The following is a 16,124-nucleotide window of genomic DNA, read 5'->3' on the forward strand; positions in this document are numbered from 1 at the left end:
CTGGTGATGGACAGGGAGGCCTGGCATGCTGCGATTCTTGGGGTCGCAAAGAGTCGGACACGACTGAGTGACTGAACTGAACTGAGTATACTGTTGGTGGGAATGTAAATTGGTGAAGCCACTGTGGAAAACAGTATGGAGATTTCTCCATTTTGGCTATAGTGAATAATATTTCAAATTTTCTTCTGAAATTGTTCATTGCCACTGTATAGAAATACAACTGATTTTATATCTTTCACTACTGCTGAATTGATTTATTAGCACTAGCAGTATTTTTCTGGATGTTTATGATTTTATATACATGTGTAAAAGATCGTGTCACCTATGAATGAAGTAAGCTTACTTCTATTTTTCCAGTTTGGGTATCCTTTATGTCTTTTTCTTGCTTAATTGCTTGGTTAGAACTTACAGAACAACGTTGAATAGCAATGGGGGAAGTAAGCACCCTTGTCTTGTTCTTGATCTTTGGGGAGAAACTTTCAGATTTTCACCAATGAGTCTCATGTTTGCTGGGTTTTTTAAAAAATAAATGCCCTTTATCATGTTGAGGAAGTTCCTTTCTATTCTTATTTTGATGACTTTTATGATGATAAAGCATTGGATTTTATCAAATGCTTTTTCTGCATCAATTAAGATAACCATGTTGTTTCCTATATTTCATCAATGTGGTATAGTATTACATTGATTGATATTCATATGTTGAAGCACTGTTGCACTCCTGGGATAATTACTCATGATAATTACTCATGGTTATAACCATTATGTTATTACATTATGTTATAACCATTACTCATGGTTATAATTTTTTTTTTTTTATAAATTTATTTATTTTAGTTGGGGGCTAATTACTTTACAATATTGTAATAGTTTTTGCCATACATTGACATGAATCAGCCATGGGTTTACATGTGTTCCCCTTCCCGGACCCCCCACCCACCTCCCTCCCCATCCCATCCTTCTGGATGATCCCATTGCCCCGGCCCTGAGCCCTTGTCACATGCATCGAACATGGAATGGTGCTCTGTTTCACATATGACAATACACATGTCTCAATGCCATTCTCCCAGAACGTCCCACCCTCACCTTCTCCCTCAGAGTCCATAAAATTGTTCTATGCATCTGTGTCTCTTATTCTGTCTCGCATATAGGGTTATCGTTACCATCTTTCAAATTCCATATATATGCATTAGTATACTGTATTGTTGTTTTTCTTTCTGGCTTACTTCACTCTGTATAATGGGCTCCAGTTTCATCCATCTCAGTAGAACCGATTCAAATGTATTTTTTTTAATGGCTGAGTAATATTCCATTGTGTATATGTACCACTGCTTCCTTATCCATTCGTCTGCTGATGGACATCTAGGTTGCTTCCATGTCCTGGCTATTGTAAACAGTGCTGCGATGAACATTGGGGTACACGCGTCTCATTCAATTCTGGTTTCCTCGGTGTATATGCCCAGCAGTGGGATTGCTGGGTCATATGGCAGTTCTATTCCCAGTTTTTTAAGGAATCTCCACACTGTTCTCCATAGTGGCTGTACTAGTTTGCATTCCCACCAACAGTGTAAGAGGGTTCCCTTTTCTCCACACCCTCTCCAGCATTTATTGCTTGGAGACTTTTGGATAGCAGCCATTCTGACTGGTGTGAAATGATACCTCATTGTGGTTTTGATTTGCATTTCTCTAATAATGAGTGATGTTGAGCATCTTTTCATGTGTTTGTTAGCCATGTGTATGTCTTCTTTGGAGAAATGTCTGTTTAGTTCTTTGGCCCATTTTTTGATTGGGTCGTTTATTTTTCTGGAATTCAGCTGCAGGAGTTGCTTGTATATTTTTGAGATTAATTGTTTGTCTGTTGCTTCGTTTGCTATTATTTTCTCCCATTCTGAAGGCTGTCTTTTCACCTTGCTTATCGTTTCCTTTGTTGTGCAAAAGCTTTTAATTTTAATTAGGTCCCATTTGTTTATTTTTGCTTTTATTTCCAATATTCTGGGAGGTGGGTCATGGAGGATCCTGCTGTGATTTATGTCGGAGAGTGTTTTGCCTATGTTTTCCTCTAGAAGTTTTATAGTTTCTGGTCTTACATTTAGATCTTTAATCCATTTTGAGTTTATTTTTGTGTATGGTGTTAGGAAGTGTTCTAGTTTCATTCTTTTACAAGTGGTTGACCAGTTTTCCCAGCACCACTTGTTAAAGAGATTGTCTTTTCTCCATTGTATATTCTTGCCTCCTTTGTCGAAGATAAGGTGTCCATATGTGCGTGGGTTTATCTCTGGGCTTTCTATTTTGTTCCATTGATCTATATTTCTATCTTTGTGCCAGTACCATACTGTCTTGATGACTGTGGCTTTGTAGTAGAGCCTGAAGTCAGGCAGGTTGATTCCTCCAGTTCCATTCTTCTTCCTCAAGATTGCTTTGGCTATACGAGGTTTCTTGTATTTCCATACAAATTGTGAGATGATTTGTTCTAGTTCTGTGAAAAATACCATTGGTAGCTTGATAGGGATTGCATTGAATCTATAGATTGCTTTGGGTAGTATACTCATTTTCACTATATTAATTCTTCCAATCCATGAACACGGTATATTTCTCCATCTGTTTGTGTCCTCTTTGATTTCTTTCATCAGTGTTTTATAGTTTTCTATATATAAGTCTTTTGTTTCTTTAGGTAGATATATTCCTAAGTATTTTATTCTTTTTGTTGCAATGGTGAATGGTATTGTTTCCTTAATTTCTCTTTCTGTTTTCTCATTATTGGAGTATAGGAATGCAAGGGATTTCTGTGTGTTAATTTTATATCCTGCAACTTTACTATATTCATTGATTAACTCTAGTAATTTTCTAGTAGAGTCTTTAGGGTTTTCTATGTAGAGGATCATGTCATCTGCAAACAGTGAGAGTTTCACTTCTTCTTTTTCTATCTGTATTCCTTTTATTTCTTTTCCAGCTCTGATTGCTATGGCCAAAACTTCCAAAACTATGTTGAACAGTAGTGGTGAAAGTGGGCATCCTTGCCTTGTTCCTGACTTTAGGGGAAATGCTTTCAATTTTTCACCATTGAGGATAATGTTTGCTGTGGGTTTGTCATATATAGCTTTTATTGTGTTGAGATATGTTCCTTCTTTTTTTTTTTTTTTTTTTTTTTTTTTTTATAAATTTATTTATTTTACTTGGGGGCTAATTACTTTACAATATTGTAATAGTTTTTGCCATACATTGACAAGAATCAGCCATGGGTTTACATGTGTTCCCCTTCCCGAACCCCCCACCCACCTCCCTCCCCCTCCCATCCCTCTGGATCATCCCACTGCCCCGGCCCCGAGCCCTTGTCACATGCATCGAACATGGAATGGTGCTCTGTTTCACATATGACAATACACATGTCTCAATGCCATTCTCCCAGAACGACCCACCCTCACCTTCTCCCTCAGAGTCCATAAAATTGTTCCATGCATCTGTGTCTCTCATTCTGTCCCGCATATAGGGTTATCGTTACCATCTTTCAGATTCCATATATATGCATTAGTATACTGTATTGTTGTTTTTCTTTCTGGCTTACTTCACTCTGTATAATGGGCTCCAGTTTCATCCATCTCAGTAGAACCGATTCAAATGTATTTTTTTTAATGGCTGAGTAATATTCCATTGTGTATATGTACCACTGCTTCCTTATCCATTCGTCTGCTGATGGACATCTAGGTTGCTTCCATGTCCTGGCTATTGTAAACAGTGCTGCGATGAACATTGGGGTACACGCGTCTCATTCAATTCTGGTTTCCTCGGTGTATATGCCCAGCAGTGGGATTGCTGGGTCATATGGCAGTTCTATTCCCAGTTTTTTAAGGAATCTCCACACTGTTCTCCATAGTGGCTGTACTAGTTTGCATTCCCACCAACAGTGTAAGAGGGTTCCCTTTTCTCCACACCCTCTCCAGCATTTATTGCTTGGAGACTTTTGGATAGCAGCCATTCTGACTGGTGTGAAATGATACCTCATTGTGGTTTTGATTTGCATTTCTCTAATAATGAGTGATGTTGAGCATCTTTTCATGTGTTTGTTAGCCATGTGTATGTCTTCTTTGGAGAAATGTCTGTTTAGTTCTTTGGCCCATTTTTTGATTGGGTCGTTTATTTTTCTGGAATTCAGCTGCAGGAGTTGCTTGTATATTTTTGAGATTAATTGTTTGTCTGTTGCTTCGTTTGCTATTATTTTCTCCCATTCTGAAGGCTGTCTTTTCACCTTGCTTATCGTTTCCTTTGTTGTGCAAAAGCTTTTAATTTTAATTAGGTCCCATTTGTTTATTTTTGCTTTTATTTCCAATATTCTGGGAGGTGGGTCATGGAGGATCCTGCTGTGATTTATGTCGGAGAGTGTTTTGCCTATGTTTTCCTCTAGAAGTTTTATAGTTTCTGGTCTTACATTTAGATCTTTAATCCATTTTGAGTTTATTTTTGTGTATGGTGTTAGGAAGTGTTCTAGTTTCATTCTTTTACAAGTGGTTGACCAGTTTTCCCAGCACCACTTGTTAAAGAGATTGTCTTTTCTCCATTGTATATTCTTGCCTCCTTTGTCGAAGATAAGGTGTCCATATGTGCGTGGGTTTATCTCTGGGCTTTCTATTTTGTTCCATTGATCTATATTTCTATCTTTGTGCCAGTACCATACTGTCTTGATGACTGTGGCTTTGTAGTAGAGCCTGAAGTCAGGCAGGTTGATTCCTCCAGTTCCATTCTTCTTCCTCAAGATTGCTTTGGCTATACGAGGTTTCTTGTATTTCCATACAAATTGTGAGATGATTTGTTCTAGTTCTGTGAAAAATACCATTGGTAGCTTGATAGGGATTGCATTGAATCTATAGATTGCTTTGGGTAGTATACTCATTTTCACTATATTAATTCTTCCAATCCATGAACACGGTATATTTCTCCATCTGTTTGTGTCCTCTTTGATTTCTTTCATCAGTGTTTTATAGTTTTCTATATATAAGTCTTTTGTTTCTTTAGGTAGATATATTCCTAAGTATTTTATTCTTTTTGTTGCAATGGTGAATGGTATTGTTTCCTTAATTTCTCTTTCTGTTTTCTCATTATTGGAGTATAGGAATGCAAGGGATTTCTGTGTGTTAATTTTATATCCTGCAACTTTACTATATTCATTGATTAACTCTAGTAATTTTCTAGTAGAGTCTTTAGGGTTTTCTATGTAGAGGATCATGTCATCTGCAAACAGTGAGAGTTTCACTTCTTCTTTTTCTATCTGTATTCCTTTTATTTCTTTTCCAGCTCTGATTGCTATGGCCAAAACTTCCAAAACTATGTTGAACAGTAGTGGTGAAAGTGGGCATCCTTGCCTTGTTCCTGACTTTAGGGGAAATGCTTTCAATTTTTCACCATTGAGGATAATGTTTGCTGTGGGTTTGTCATATATAGCTTTTATTGTGTTGAGATATGTTCCTTCTATTCCTGCTTTCTGGAGGGTTTTAATCATAAATGGATGCTGAATTTTGTCAAAGGCTTTTTCGGCATCTATTGAGATAACCATATGGTTTTTTTCTTTCAATTTGTTAATGTGGTGTATTACATTGATTGATTTGTGGATGTTAAAAAAACCTTGCATTCCTGGGATAAAGCCCACTTGGTCATGATGTATGATCTTTTTAATATGATGTTGGATTCTGTTTGCTAGAATTTTATTAAGGATTTTTGCATCTATGTTCATCAGTGATATTGGCCTGTAGTTTTCCTTTTTTGTGACATCTTTGTCTGGTTTTGGAATTAGGGTGATGGTGGCCTCATAGAATGAGTTTGGAAGTTTACCATCTTCTGCAATTTTCTGGAAGAGTTTGAGTAAGATAGGTGTTAGCTCTTCTCTAAATTTTTGGTAGAATTCCGCTGTGAAGCCGTCTGGTCCTGGGCTTTTGTTTGCTGGAAGATTTCTGATTACAGTTTCGATTTCCGTGCTTGTTATAATTTTTTTAATATGTTGCTGGAGTCAGTTTTCTAGTATTTTGTTGAAAAGTTTTGCATTTTTGTACATAAGGGATCTTGGTCTGTAGCCTTCTTTTTTAGGACGTCTGTCTAGCTTTGGTGTCATGGGATGAGATAGAAGGTATTTCCTACTCTTTTAACTGGTGTTAATCCTTGAAACTTTTGGTAGATTTCACTAGTGAAGCCATCTGGTCCTGGATTTTTCTTTGTTGGAAGGTTTGACTTAACTGATTTAACTGCCTTACTTGGAATAGGTTTGTTCAGGTTTTCTATTTCCTCTTGAACCAGATTTGGTAGCTTGTGTGTTTCTTGGAATTTTCCCATTTCATCTGGGTTATCTAAATTTTTGGCCTTCAATGGATCATAATAATCACTTATTACTATGTAATTATAGTAGTCACATTATTATAATAGTAATCACTTATTATAATCTTACAAAAATAAAGAAGGTGAAGTCTTTTTCTGTTAGACTGTAGCAATGTCTATAAGGGTTTTTTTTAAATTATAAAACAAGGCCCATTTTCAAGAAGAATGGAACTGGAGGAATCAACCTGCCTGACTTCAGGCTCTACTACAAAGCCACAGTCATCAAGACAGTATGGTACTGGCACAAAGATAGAAATATAGATCAATGGAACAAAATAGAAAGCCCAGAGATAAACCCACGCACCTACGGACACCTTATCTTCGACAAAGGAGGCAAGAATATACAATGGAGAAAAGACAATCTCTTCAACAAGTGGTGCTGGGAAAACTGGTCAACCACTTGTAAAAGAAAAAACTAGAACACTTCCTAACACCATACACAAAAATAAACTCAAAATGGATTAAAGATCTAAACGTAAGACCAGAAACTATAAAACTCCTAGAGGAAAACATAGGCAAAACACTCTCCGACATAAACCACAGCAGGATCCTCCATGACCCACCTCCCAGAATATTGGAAATAAAAGCAAAAATAAACAGATGGGACCTAATTAAAATTAAAAGCTTTTGCACAACAAAGGAAACTATAAGCAAGGTGAAAAGACAGCCTTCAGAATGGGAGAAAATAATAGCAAACGAAGCAACAGACAAACAATTAGTCTCAAAAATATACAAGCAACTCCTGCAGCTGAATTCCAGAAAAATAAACGACCCAATCAAAAAATGGGCCAAAGAACTAAACAGACATTTTTCCAAAGAAGACATACAGATGGCTAACAAACACATGAAAAGATGCTCAACATCACTCATTATTAGAGAAATACAAATCAAAACCACAATAAGGTACCATTCCACACCAGTCAGAATGGCTGCTATCCAAAAGTCTACAAGCAATAAATGCTGGAGAAGGTGTGGAGAAAAGGGAACCCTCTTACACTGTTGGTGGGAATGCAAACTAGTACAGCCACTATGGAGAACAATGTGGAGATTCCTTAAAAAACTGGGAATAGAACTGCCATATGACCCAGCAATCCCACTGCTGGGCATACACACCGAGGAAACCAGAATTGAATGAGACGCGTGTACCCCAATGTTCATCGCAGCACTGTTTACAGTAGCCAGGACATGGAAGCAACCTAGATGTCCATCAGCAGACGAATGGATAAGGAAGCAGTGGTACATATACACAATGGAATATTACTCAGCCATTAAAAAGAATACATTTGAATCAGTTCTATTGAGATGGATGAAACTGGAGCCCATTATACAGACTGAAGTAAGCCAGAAAGAAAAACACCAATACAGTATACTAATGCATATATATGGAATTTGAAAGATGGTAATGATAACCCTATATGCGAGACAGAATAAGAGACACAGATGCATAGAACAGTCTTATGGACTCTGAGGGAGAAGGTGAGGGTGGGACGTTCTGGGAGAATAGGATTGAAACATGTATATTATCATATGTGAAACAGAACACCATTCCATGCTCGGTGCATGAGACAAATGCTCAGGGCCGGGGCAATGGGATGACCCAGAGGGATGGGATGGGGAGGGAGGTGGGTGGGGGGTCCAGGAAGGGGAACACATGCAAACCCATGGCTGATTCATGTCAATGTATGGCAAAAATTATTACAATATTGTAAAGTAATTAGCCCCCAACTAAAATAAATAAATTTATTAAAAAAAAAAAAAACAAGGTCCATTTTCTTCCCCCTGACACAAGTAAGCCACAATAGTTGTGCATGCTGCCACCTCCACAGCAGATGTCCAGCTGAGAAACGGGGAGTGGTAAGTGGGTACAAAAAAATGACACAATACTCTTATCTTTTTTTTTTTTTCTTAAAAGCAATCTTTCTTCATTAAGCACTCCTCTGGTTGCTCTTAGTTTTTTTTTTTCCCCTTAGATTCCAGAATTCTGAAAAAGTTGATTCTAAAAGTTTCCCCAACCTAATGGTGGTTGCTTTAGTTGATGGATAAATCCTTGGAGTTTCCTCTCCTTCATTCTTAGTGACGTCATCCCTCCCCCCAACATTTCATTTTGATTATGAAAACTTTCAATCACACAGAAAATATAAAGAATAGTACAGTGAAGACCTACCACAAAAATTGTACCATAGACATGTTGTTATACTTGTTTTAAATCACATAACCATTTATCTATGAATCTCTCTATCAGTCTATTAACTTTTCTTATGCTTTGATGCATTTCAACATAAATTGCAGACTTCCATAAACCCTCTTGTTCTTTTTTGATAAACATAAAAACTTCTCCCAACATCCTGATCTACCCTTCAAGGACACCATAAGTGTTGTGTGTGTGTGTGTGTGTGTGTGTGTGTGTGTGGTGGGACAGGACTACAGGAATGTCCCACATACTCTGATGAGGTTAGTAGAATCTTGAACTAGTTAAAAGATCCTCAGGGCATGTTGCCCAACTTTTTATCTGATCAATCTCTCCATAGCATCACCACAGAATCCACCGTTGTCTTATATACCTTCAGGGATTGGCATCTCACCAATTCTGGAAGTAGACTGTTCCATCTTTGGACAACTCAAAATATTCAGGCATCCTTATTCAGACATCCTAGAGCTACACACATGGGGCTTCCCTGATAGCTCAGCTGGTAAAGAATCCGCCTGCAATGCAACAGACCCGGTTTCGACTCCTGGGTCGGAAAGTTCCCCTAGAGAAGGGATAGGCTACCCACTCCAGTATTTTTGGGCTTTCCCCGGTGACTCAGATAGTAAGGAATCCACTTGCAATGTGGGAGACCTGGATTCCATCCCTGGGTTGGGAAGATCCCCTGGAGGAGGGTATGGCAACCCACTCAGGTATTCTTGCCTGGAAAATCCCATGGTCAGAGAAGCCTGGCCGGCCACAGTCCAAGAGGTCACAAAGGGTCGAATACGACTGAGCGACTAAGCACAGCACAGCACGGAACTACACAGAAGATTAATCATCTCTCTCCCACTGCAGATAGTTCTTATGAGTTGTAAAGAGTCCTTCCTCAAGTATTCCCTTCTCCATAATATGTCCTGGTTCCTTTAACTACTCAGTTCCCCATCGGCCTGCTAATTGGACTCTGAATGCTTTACCAAAGTCTTCTTTAAATGGCATGAGTCGAAGCCATGTACAAACTCCCATTAAGGTGGGCTGTTCGGATTAGAGGTAGTTGAGTAATTTTCTTTCACTCTTAACTGAACATGTATAAGAGGTTTCCCCTTTGACTCAGACCTTAGCGGAGCTTGGTGTAAGACGTTGGCTCCTTTCCCCCAAGCGACTCAGTGTTTCTTTGATTATTCCATGCTGCCATCTGGTGGCTCAATCAGGTAGTTCCTGCCTGCCCCTCCCCCTCGCCTTCGAACTATGAGAGCGGGGGAGAGGAGGTATAGGTTAACAAAATAACAATCCTAGAAGTAAAATAATCGAAGTCTTTTGAAAAGAGGACTTGAATCCTGCTGTGTGTCCTACATTTGGGAGAACCAAAGTAGAGGGAGTGGGCACAGTTAGGGTACAGCCCCAGAAAATATGCTGAGAATATCCCATTTCGGTCCAACTCTAACTGACTTTCAGCAAGTCACTTTTCCTTCTAGTGTCTCAGTTTCCATGCCTGTGATCCAAACAGATTTATCGAATGAAGTCAAGCAGAACTGAAGGCAAAGCCAGGCTGTGAAAGGAAGAAAGTGAAGTGGCTGAAAGTGGGGGAGGGAGGCAACAGGAAGGAGATAAATAAAGCCTGAACCTGATAAACAGCAAGAGAGTGCTGGGTTGCTGCAGGGTATGCTGGGCCCTAAGCATATATTTCGGGGGCTTACCTTTCTATATAAGTAGTTCTTTCTGTAAAACTCATTGGCCCAAGAGAGATGTAGTGATTTAGCAATGAAGATTTAGAATGATGGATAAAGAAGAGGTACTGATATACTTGTTTATTAAACAGTTCATGTGGAAATTCTCCATAAGGGCTGAGTACCATCTCTTCATTTTTAGGTCTCGAGACCATTTCTTCATGTTTTTTATTGTCAAATGAACCATACTTCTCTAATTTCACGTCTCCCCTTACTAGAAAAAGGTAGCAACACTTACTATTTCCAGAACAAAGGCTCTTTAGAAACTGTTTGTGTCCTCTGCATTTCGTTTAGCCCAAGTCTTGGCATCGGACCTTGGTAACCTAGAGACTTAAAATGTCCTGTGTCTGATATGAATGAGAGTACCCCAAATCAGCATATCAACACCAATTGAGGGCCTAATCTCACCCGATCCCATGAAAGATTACTGTGACAGCCGATGGGAATAATCTACTGGTCTGGATACCCTCTTGGAACAAGGGCCTAGCTGCAGAACTCCAGGACAACCAGGGTAACTTGTCTTTTCACCTTTTAAGGTGTTTTTGTGAAATGAAAGGTTTTGATTTCAAAAATTCACATTTATCCATTTTGTTGTAGTCGATGCTTTTTGAGGTTTGTTTTAGAAAATTTTCCCTAAATCAAGGTCTAAAAAGTATAGAACATTTCCACAATTGGACAGGCCTAGTTACCCTAATCATTGGTAGCCCGTGTAAGACACAGTAAGTTGAAACAGGTTAAATGCTATAGTGAGGTCAGATTCGGGATGATACTATTAGTTAGTGTCCTATACAGAAGGAGCTTAGGACTGTTCTTCATAGTGTTGCTGCTGGTTACAGTTGACTTGCTGTTTACCTCCTGCTGATTAGTCTAGGTTGAGATCACAGGTGTTATATAATAACTACTTATATTATCAAATCATTTTTTTCTGCTGACTGAACGTTATCAAAGTGAATGTAGCTTATTTATTGCCTTTTACAGGTATGGTTTTCCTGGTAGCTCAGTTGGTAAAGAATCCGCTTGCAAAGCAGGAGACCCAGGTTCAATCCCTGCGTGGGGAAAAATCCCCTGGAGAAGGAAATGGCAACCCACTCCAGTATTCTTGCCTGGAAAATCCCATGGACAGAGAAGCCTGGCAGGCTACAGTCCATGGGGTCTCAAAGAGTCGGACACGACTTAGCGACTAAACCACCACTTGCTGCCACTAGCTTTTAAATCAAAACCAAAGAAAACAACATTCCTCAACCTCAATTTACCACTCTATGTGATGAAAGACTCTTTTTCTCTCTTTGTCTCATTAGAAACTTGTGAAAGATTAAATTAAGGTGGAATCGTAAAGACTTACAGAGATACATGTACCATATATACGAATCCCATTTCCTGCCCCAAATCCGGAGAGCATAGCAGATTTGTTTGAAGGTAATTGTTTCATAGGTTAGTTTCTGAGTGTTCAGAGAGGGTTCAGTGGAAAATTACACCACTTTTACAATACAGTATTCCTAATGGCAATCCACTCCAGTAGTCTTGCTTGGAAAATCCCATGGATGGAGGAGCCTGGTAGGCTACAGTCCTTGGGGTCGCAAAGAGTCGGACACGACTGAGCGACTTCACTCACTTCACTCACTATTTGGAATGACGAATCAGAGTACCATTTTGCGTGAACCAAGAACACTTAGAAGATGGAGTGTGTCCTTTAAGGAAAAAATTTTTGCATACTTTATAACTTACCTGGAGACTGGAGGGCATAGTTACCTGTTAGTATTTGGGTTAAGTTACACTTTCCAGTTCAGCCACTGAGACGGCAATGTATCCTTTGATTTTCCAGGAGTTGTGTGTAATAGTTAGTTGTTTCCCTCAGGTTCTCGGTTATTTCTCTGATAAACAATGTAGGACAGTTTATGAGATTAGTTGCTTCTCACCGAAATAGCTATGTTTCTGAGGGCAGCTTTGGCTTTATATGAGCATTTTCCTACCAGTTACTGGCAGCCAGTGAACTTCACTACCAGTGAACTTCACTACTGTATTCTTATGACTGCTTCAATGTTGGGGTCATCAGATTCATGGAGGAAGTAGAAAAAATACTGAAGGTAAAGGTTTCACAGTGTAAAAGTTACAACCAATATAGATTAGTTAGGGGCTAAATCAGCATTCTGTGAAATGATTTTTCTTTCCTCTCTCTTGCTCACTTAGAAGTACTTCCATTCTTCTATTTTCAGGGGCCACAGAAACGCACAGTGTTGGAGTAGAAAATACACTGACTCAGAACTACAGTGTGTGACTTTGAGCGTATCACCTTTCTGGGTCTCTTTTCCGAGTAAACCCTCACTATCACATTAGATAACTAAAGGAAAAGTCCCTAAGAGGGCTCTAACCTTAATGTATTGCCCCTTCCTAGCTTCTTTGGTTCCTATGTCGGGTGGAGAAGTTACACAGGAGAAGTTACACATTCTGACTAAATGAGGTATTTGGATAGTTCATTAACATATCAAAGCTCTACCCCCCTCCTTCCTCCTATTTCAAAACCAAATTAAGCTAAAACCTTTTCATTTGTTACACTGTTTGGGAGAATTTTAGCATAGTTATTTAATTTGATTTACTTAAGGTCCCTATTTTAGAGACACAACCCATTGAAAACCCTTTGAAGTCATGGCTCCTGGACTAGAAATGAAGCCTACATGTTGCTATTTTCTTGAACTCTCTTTTTTCTTGTTCCTGGGTGAATTTTTGAACCGGCTAAAGACAAATACGACTGGCTTTCAATCTTCTAGGCCACTCCTCTTCTACTCCCTCCGCCCTCATTCCCCTCCCTCTCACTTCTTAAAGCGCTGCACTTTGCTGCGACCGCCATATTTCTTCTTTTCCCGAGATGGAAGCTTATTAATATTGGGTCTCTTTGCCCGTGTGGTTCTTTCTGGAACATTTTCGAGACCCCAACCATGCCTTATGACGTATTTCTTGGAAAAAATTTCACCAAAAATTCATAAAATATTTTTAAAAACCTTAACTTTCTTCTAGCATTTTCTTGACACCTTCTCACTATTTTACAGATACTTGGGGATATTTTTAGGCAATTTTCCATTTTAAAGGACGTTTTCTTTGGAATGATTTTTGGTTGACTCTTCTGGTTTTTTGTGGTTTCTTTTTCTTTTTCTCCTCCTTTTCTATACTTTTTGCCCATCGGGGCTGTGGATACCTGGTTTTAGTGTGTATATAGATAGGTAGATAGAAATATTATTATTGTCATTATTTTTTTTACCCAATGGGGTCATGGATACCTGCTTTTTTAATTTTTTTTTTTTAGTTTGCCCATCGGGGCCACGGATACCTGCTTTTAATTTTTTTTTTCCCTTAGCCCATCGGGGCCTCGGATACCTGCTGTGTACCCCCTCTGTCCCTAACCCTCTGGCCCATCGGGGCAATGGATACCTGCCTCTTTTTTAAATGTGTGGTGTTTTTTTTTTTGCCCATCGGGGCCTCGGATACCTGCTTTAATTTTTTTTTTTTCCTTGCCCATCGGGGCCTCGGATACCTGCTTTAATTTTTTTTCCTTGCCCATCGGGGCCACGGATACCTGCTTAGATTTTTGTTTTATATCACTCATCGGGGCTTTATATAGTTGGAAACGTGTTGGGTTTTGTGGTTCGTTGTACTATCTGGAATGTCTACAAAATTTTGCTGCTAATCGTTTGTGTTGTGTGAGTGGACCTACGGCTTTGGTTAGGACATGACTTTGCAGTTAGGCTAGAGGGTTGGTTAGGCTGGGGAGGAAAGATGGCGGCCACTTCAGATTTGCCGCCCAGCCTGGCTGAGGGGTAACTGTGCTAAGTATCAACTAGGAAGGTAAGATGAATAATGAGACAGGCAAAGGAAATGGTATGCATTGCATGAGTTAAATGTCTTGAATGAGCTGACTTGGGTCATGTTAGGAGCTTGGCATGAATTGTGGTATCATGAGGTGGAAAAACAGAGGATCATCCTATGTCATAGTACAAGGGTCTAACGGAAAATGAGCGGGAGAAAAATTAGGCACAGTGTTCAAAATGGCGATTTTGACCTTGCAGCATTGCTTAGCATGGCTCTCTGCTTTGTTAGTGTGTTCAAAATGGCGGATTCATTTTGCCGCAGTGTTCCAGTGGCGGGAAGCCATGTTATGGGTGTCTTTGTTCTCGTGTGCAGCATGGTGGTGGAAATATTCTGTTACATAGTAAAAGATGGCCACGTAAGTACTTGCCGCAGTCTAAAACATGGCGGGCTTTTGTCTCTGCCGTGTGCATTTCCTTATAGGTTTTGCTGCAGGGACAATATGGCTGACCTTGTCATGTGGCTATCATGGCAGTTTATTACGTGGATAACGTGGCAGGGGTGTTTGACCGTTACATTCTTGGCGGGCTTTGCATCTGGAGGGCCTGCCACATTGTTAAAGATGGCGTCCTTTGCTGCAGAAAAAGTGAAAGGAGGGATTGGCAGTGTTGGATTGCCGCGTGACTCACCCAATCAGAAAGGGTGGTAGAATTGGTCACAGCCAGTTAGAGGATGGACTTAGATGAGTTAGCATAGCACCTCGCTACCGTCTCTATTCAGCCAGTCAGGACTGGCCACATTTGTACTAATCTCAGTGGGTGGTACCAAAGTCTTTCCAAGGACATTTGGCCTTTCCTCCTCCTCCCTCCCCTCTCACCGGCTCCCTCCCCTCCCTCATTGCCACTTGCAGTGCTGGATATTAGGTTGTGCAGGCAGAACCTCACGCCATTCCTCTGCATTGGTGCCGAGGCCGAAGCCCTTCCCCCACTTCCCCCTCCCCCGCCCCCTGCTCTTCTGCGCTGTGGCCAGGGGCAGTGCTCCATGCCTGCTAAGTGTGAACTTGGCAGTGAGTCGTGGCAAGGACCAGAATGGATCGCAGATGATCGTTGGCCAACTGTTGGCAGAAGAGGAATCCCTGCCTTCCTCAAGAGGAACACCTACCCCGTGGCTAATACTGGGGTCGGATTTTGATTTCTATTTATTTATTGGATGTCAGTCGTACATAGTTTGATTATGTGGTTTGCTAGTGTTCGATTTCAGCCTTAAGTGACTAGTATGGAAATGTGTTTAGGGGCTTTGTTTATTTGTAGAATTCATTTAGTTACATTTAATGGCTTTTCATATTTGGGTTCCTTTAAAACTCCTTAAAGTTTTCAATTTCTTTTTTACAAACCCCTCAAACTTTTTTTTTGTATTTAGATATTCAAAGTCAAATAATATAGCATTAAGAAAAAATTTTTTACTAGTTTTTTACTTTGAAATTGACTTCATAAACTACTTCCCTTTGGATTTTTGAAGAGTCTTATAGCATAGAAGTAATTAATTAAAAATTTAACATTATGACCGAATGTGAAAAGGAATATTTGAAGGTCCACTCAGGTCCAGGCCTTGCTTTGTCCCCACTCTTAATGCTGCACTAATTGACTAATGATCCATCTACCTGCAGGAAACCAGTTGTTGTGAATTTGCTTCTATTTGAATGTATTATATCGTAGAATTATTGTTCATAATTTCAATTTTCTGTGGTCTCCTGCCTCCACAGCCCCTAGCTCCTCCTCAACCCTGTTCCCAGCAATCCCCTTTCTGGCCCCAGCCCCTGCCCCAGCCCCTACCCCGGCCCCTGCCCCAGCCCCTACCCCGGCCCCTGCCCCAGCCCCTGCCTGGCCCTTGCCCCAATCCCAGCCCCAGTCTCTGGCCCTGCCCCAGCCCCAGCCCTAGCCCCAGCCCCAGCCCCAGCCCCAGCCCCAGCCCCAGCCCCAGCCCCAGCCCAGCCTCAGTCCTGTTCCTGCTTAAAGCCAGTGCAATTTTTGTTGATGCAGTGAAAAAAATAAGTTGTCCAT

General features: G+C 40.2%; 1 long non-coding RNA gene across 2 annotated transcripts in view; it reads right to left on the reverse strand.

Moving 5' to 3' along the window:
• LOC145536828 (uncharacterized) overlaps positions 1-16,124 on the reverse strand; it is a 78,641-nt gene that overhangs the window by 16,522 nt on the left and 45,995 nt on the right. For both annotated transcript variants that reach the window (XR_014076028.1, XR_014076029.1), the window contains exon 3: positions 12,016-12,137. This is a non-coding gene — a long non-coding RNA (uncharacterized LOC145536828). The remainder of the gene's footprint in view (positions 1-12,015; positions 12,138-16,124) is intronic.

This window comes from Giraffa tippelskirchi, chromosome X (assembly GCF_054371585.1).
Source record: "Giraffa tippelskirchi isolate mGirTip1 chromosome X, T2T-mGirTip1v1.2.pri, whole genome shotgun sequence".
NCBI classification, from domain to species: Eukaryota; Metazoa; Chordata; class Mammalia; order Artiodactyla; family Giraffidae; genus Giraffa; species Giraffa tippelskirchi.